The sequence below is a fragment of the Patagioenas fasciata genome, chromosome 2 (genome assembly GCF_037038585.1).
Source record: "Patagioenas fasciata isolate bPatFas1 chromosome 2, bPatFas1.hap1, whole genome shotgun sequence".
NCBI lineage: Eukaryota > Metazoa > Chordata > Aves > Columbiformes > Columbidae > Patagioenas > Patagioenas fasciata.
The window spans coordinates 35,785,598-35,791,992 of record NC_092521.1 but is presented as its reverse complement, the minus strand read 5'-3'; positions in this window follow the sequence as shown (position 1 = coordinate 35,791,992).

Below are 6,395 nucleotides of genomic sequence, written 5' to 3'. Positions count from 1 at the left end.
GTATTGTCAGAGACCAAGAATTAAAATACCTTGAACATAGGACATACAATGTCACTTTATCCCAGACAAGAAAGCAAATGTGCACTCTGAGATTTTTTCTACCCCACCCTCTGTAAATCTCTTTCCAAATATTTGTTGTGTTCAAGGTGCAAAAGTCCTTGAAAGAGAAAAACAAAGAGAGCATAAAGGTAATATTTTGGGAGCAAACTGCAACTACCTATGTCCATGCTTTCCAGGAAATTGCAGCTGCTTTTTATTTCTCAGCAGTGGCTGCAGCTGATCTTGTTCATTTAAGAAAACTAGACCCATGGCTACAGGAGTTTCCCCTCGAACAGCTTCCCCACTCTCCCTCATCATTAAGGAACCATAATTCAAGCTTAAATACTTTGGGAAGAAATTCATTTTCCTGCAGCAAAGGAAGACTGATGCACAAACATTAGAGCAATCTAATTTTAGCTCATTCAGACAATACACTGGATCCTTACACACATTTATTTAAGGCTATTTATAGTCCTCCAGACTCTGCTGGAAGTACAGTCATCCATTGTGGAGCTACTTCATCGTACTTCGGTTTGGGAGGGAGGGGGGGGCAATCAAGCGTCTGATTGTTCTAGGGAACACAGGTATGGAGGTGTTAGATGAAATGTTCATTTGTAGCCTGAACGGAGATCAAAAGGTTCAGCCACTTAGTAACGCTGCTGCTGCCAAAACCGTAGGGGCACTGTAGAACTTGGAAGTCCCAAACCACACCAAATTACAGGCCCAAATACAAACGCTGCTCATAGCTGCAGGCATGGAAAAGGGACTGTGTGCCAGAGCAGGGGGAAAAAACCCCGAAACAAACCTGAAAAAGTTTTCAGTCCTCTGAAGACACTTCTGGAGCAGTATAAATGGCTGTACTGTACCTCGGAGCCTGAGTGTTGAAGTCAGCAGCTCCCTCGTAGGCATGTGACTTCCAGAACAAAGTTCTTCTTTTTCTTGTAGGCACTTGCAAGCTCATCTAAACATTGGCACTCACCAGTCTCCAGGGCTCGGTTATCAGAAGGCCTCTCAGACCCCAGTCTTTCTTCAGTTCTTCTTTTTTTTTTTTTAAATTTTTTTAATTTTTTTTTTTTTTTTTTTTAGAAAACAAACATAAATAACAACATGTTTTCTGGCTTCAGATGAATTTTAACAAAGGGTCCCACCAGCACAGAGGCCTTCAGCTCCAGTTCTTCCACTGTAAGATGAGAACATATTGCTTCTCCAGTTCTCCTTGGTCTGATACATGGATCACCTTTTATCACATTCAGATGCAAGTCCTAGGGCTGTTAGCTATTCTAGAGCAGGCATACTATTTTAACTCACAGTGTCATTCAGATATCCAGGTCAAAGGATTCTGAGTTGAAAGTATGGAAAAGCATTATAGCACAACAATTTGTTTTCATCACAGTGTGCCTTGAGTAGAAAAATCTGCTTTTGAAGTTATGGGTGATTTTTGACAACCTTCCTCATGAAGCTGAATCATGTGTCCCAATACGCTACCATTTTTCTTTAAATCAGCAACTGCAAGTCACAGCAGATAAAAATACATTTGTAGGTCACAGATTCTTAAGTCAGTGTCCTAGTATCTATGGGAGCTAAATATGATCTACTACTTGAAGATAAGCAGGTAGAAAGTTTAAAATGACCAGTCCAAAGTTCACAAAAAAGACTGAGATAGTCAGAAACAGAATTTAACTCATCATGCTTTTCAAGTTAACTTCTTAACTGCACTGTGCAGCAACTCAGTTTGATACCAGATCTAAATCCACCATTAGAAGTATGAGCAGACTGATGCTGGAGTGATCAACCGCACTGCTCTGAACTCCAAAAGCTGGATCCTCATTGGAAGAGAACAAATTACCAATTTTACAAAATTACCATGGACAAAGATAAGTAATAAAATGGGAAAAGGACAAAACAAACTGTTGTAACAACTAATAAGGTAGCTTTACCTTGAAGACTGCTATTTCTAAAATTATGTCTTGTGATTAGTTATGGCCCTTGAGAACTGATCTCCAGTGACAGAAATCCAAGCTGCTCCCAGCAACAAGGGCAGGCCAGCAGTGCTCCTGCCAAAAGGGGTTCATTTGTTGTGCTGCCTTTTTTCAAGATCTCATCATTCTGGGCCTTTGAAAATCCCAGTGTTTACTACTGAAATGTTGCAGAATAAGGTGTAACAACCACTTTAGGACTTCTTCCTTACTTTTATAATTCAAGTGTCTGTTTTTCAGGAGTTTGTATTTTGTACAATTAGCTTAAGGTTCTAGATGTACATATACATAAAAGCTCATGGCTGAGAGGCTTCACCTGAGAGCAGAACTTAAAATAAAAAGACAGGTATAACAGACCTTTGACTTGATTCTCTCTTACAGAGAGATCAGGAATGTGGTACAATTGCAATACAAATCATACTGCTTAAAAGCACTTTCCTGGACCATTTGAAAAATGTTTTAATAGCATCAGCAATAACAACAGCAGAGAACAACCACTGCAGGGGCATTACACTTCAAACAAAACCAACAGGCCATTATGGAGTGAGCACAGCCCAGAAAGGCCAGGCTGCGTTTAAGATAAAGCCTTTCACTTCTGTGTTGGCAAGTTACTGTTTATTTTCCTTGTGATATGTGTATGAATATCTCAATATCTCCCTGTTCTGGGAATACAGTTAAGCAAATGTAAATGCACGCAACAAAACCAGCAAAGATGATGTGAAATACATACCGGAAAAATTAAAGCTCAAAGATTTAAAAAAAAAAAAAAAAATTAAAGGTGAACGAACCATTAGGAGCTACTTCCTGATAAACTTAAAATATAAACCCAAAGATGAAGTATTCATTTAGGTAAGCTAGGAAGGATGTATAAAAGCATAGATAATCAGATGTATAGAACAGTTTCTGCACAAGAAAACACTAAGTAGGCTGGGAACCCTCAGGCTTGAAACAGAGAGGTCTATAAAATCATGTGTAGTTTGAGAGAGATGAGGAGAGAATGATTATTCACTACTTGAGATGCACACAAGGAAATCATCAGGTTTAAAACACAAGCCAAAGGAAATACTTTTTCCAAACAAGGCATGGTTAAATTGTGTAACTTATTGAGCATTGTGGATGCCAAGTATTTAAATGGGTTCAAGAGGGCTTATGCAAACGCATGTAGAATACTTCCATTGGTGGCTATAAAAAAATACATTAAAAAAAAAAACAACAAAAGTTTTGATGCAAGCAGATGCTTCAGAAGTCCCTAAGCTGATGACTGCCAGAAACCGGGTGGATGAAACAGGATGATGCTTCTCTTGGTCTCGTGTCCCTTCCCTGAAGAGCGGTGAAGGCCAAGGACTGGAGCATGTGCTTTTCTGAGCTTGTCCAGGACAGCAGCTCTTTGCAAAGGAGCCTTACAGCTGTGGAGACAAGAAGTCTGCCAGGCTCCCCAGTAAGAGGAACCTCCAGGGTTAACCATAGTTTTTCTCAGCCTTCTCTGCAGCTCATTCTCGTGACTTTGCTGACTTGTGGGACAGAGAAGGGGAAGATTGCGAGAGCAGGAGCAGAGAGGGTCAAGAGAACTGTAGCACCATTCATGTCACATCTAGAAACTACACCAACATCTCCTTCACCTTCAAAAAAATTTTCCTCTAGAAAGCTTCCGAGAGATTTCTTGACAGCACAAACAGTTTACAATGTCTGAAAGTCTTTTTTATGGCATGTTATGAACAAAATTTAAATACCAGTGCCAAGAATTACAGTGATTTACATCATTCTCTCCAGGGTGGGGCATACACTACCCTCTATCCATTTAGAGGCTCCTAATATCCCCCGTGCTGCTGAGCTGTGTCTATCGTTATAAATTAGAAGGTTTCCATTTCAAATTTCCTAAAATCTCAAAGCAGAGCATACATGAGGGTATGTATTCAAGTCCCGAGGGAATCAGCTGCGTCCAGCACAACCACAGCTCCCGGCTCCTGCTGCGGTCCTGCGGGTCTCAGTGCAGCTGTTCACCTCCACAGCAATAGTCAGAGCGAGAGGAGAGTGCTCGCCTTCGCACTTTCTTGGTGTCGGCACTGCCAGGCTTGCGACTCGATTTCCAACGCAGTTCCATAGACATGGAGCCACACAAATCGATTTTTTGCACAATGTCTGTCTCGGAGGTCAGCGTAGCAACACTGAGCTGGTGATCAGGCCACACACTTAACCTGTCCCTTGCAATTTAACAAATTACAAATCAAAGCACATTCGCAGCTCACGACATGATTCAGCTAGTTTGCCATCTCTTACCAGGACTACGCAAATCCAGATGTCCAGGAAACTTTTGCCCAGGCTCCACCAAAGGCTCAAAACATTCCTGAAGGAGAGCCATGTTTCTTATAATTCTTCCAGAGCTAGATTACCCCACACTGCAGTGCTTTCCAGCAGCAAGAGCAACCCTACCAGGGCCCAGAACAGCCAAAGCCAATGCATATTGTTTTTACTTTTTTCCTAGGCAGAATTGGGTAAAATTACCCCCAAATCAACAACTGAGTGTATCACACACAGTCTTCCACTGTCACCTCAGAACTCTTCTATATAAAAGGGGGCATATGCTAAAGGAGCATGACATTTCCTTATTGTTGAAGACAAAAAACTATAAACTACAAATTTTAATTTATATTTTCTGAGAAGTTGGTTTAATTGCTGCAGGTGAGGTTTTCATATGGCTCCTGCAGCACCAAAATGGAGATGTCCACAAGCAATGCTCCCACAAAATAAGGATTTCCAATTGTTAGATAAAAAGCCAAAATTTCTTTTCAGTGCAGAAAAAAATTTTATAAGCTCCTCTAACAATAACTTTGCTTTGAAAGCACCAAAAATAGGAAATATAGAAAGCAGGTTTCTGCAGTCTTCCCCGCCCCAAGGATTAAGCTAAGAAATCCCCATCTGCCACAGTACTGCGTACGTGCCTAAAAAACTGAACTCAGCCAGCAGATGTAATCCAAGGTTTACTTTGCATTCTTAACGTTGTTTTTAATCTAAGATGTTACACTTTTGGGTGCAGATAAAGCTACAACACTGGAGGTCTACATCCTGCTCTCTCAACCAGAAGCAAGGAAGTAACTTCCGGCCAAATAAGGACATTTTCCAAGCCCTGTAGAATATAACATGGGTTTTATTAGTACGTCACCGCCAAGATCTGAAACTACAAGGAGTTGTGTCTAATTCAATTCAACACTCTGTTTTCTGAGTTATAGCAGAAATGCTACTTAAAAGCAAACATGTAATTTTTGCAGAAAACCCAGCAAAAACATGGGCCTGTGGGTGTATTTTTGCTGCCTATCAGACACCTGAATTCAAGGACAGCTGACACAGCCTGTGGTGGCCTCTAGTGGTTTGGCTCACAAGACTCCACACTTCCCATCAGTATTTGCTAAATTATTCTGGTAACGGCACTGGGGCGAGATGATGATTTTGTGAGGTGCAGCAGGGGAAAGATCAGGCAGGACTTGTCACAGTCCTCCTAGATGCCACTTATGTACCAGTATCTGCCTGTGCTCACCAGCTATGGCTCAGTCAGTCACCTGATAGGTATGGCCACCACTAAGGTAGCTCTGTCTTTTGAAATTGTGGTTTCCATGGATTTTGTAACACAATTTCTTTTTAAGCTACAGTTTAAGCTACGTTGTCTAACAACTGAACCAAGAACTAGATGCATCTTCATGGAAGACTGATTTTCACTTAACATTTTCTTTCAGCTAATTTGAGTTACAAATGCAGGTTTTAAAAACAATTAAGTAGTTCAATAGTTCTTCAAAAGCAACAATCTGATGTATCTTGAGGTAAAACGAATACAGACATGCTGGGATCTGTAGTCAATCCCTCCACCATATAGCAAATCCAGCCCATGGGAAGGCAACAATCATGACAAAAGCTTCCTAGAAACACTCCAACTTGCCCTAACTCTGGTGACAGTTCGTAGTTCCCCACTATCTGGCCTAGATCTTCAGTGGATCGGTGTAGAGGTTCATGCTCAGACTGCATGAAATTTTACTCTTCTACATGAGTGAAGCTGAAGTCTAGGAAGGCTTTAAAAGCTGCTTAGCTGAAGAGGCTGGAGATACTTGGATTTGAGTAGTGAACTCCCAGACCACACTGGACACTGCCCAGTGCAGTTTTTTATATTCTCTCCCCAAGTTCATGATTCCCCTCTCAAGTTCGAAAGCACTACTCAAAGGATACAAAACACTGCAGAAGCGTTACAGCAAACAAACCAACCCCACCTTCCCAAGAGGAAAGACCAACACAGCTTCTCAAGTTAACAGAAGGCAAGAAACTCAGTCTTGAATTCCTGGTAATTTTGTGCAAGCTCCATCTCCAACCCGAGTTACAAGGCATTGCTCTTCAGCC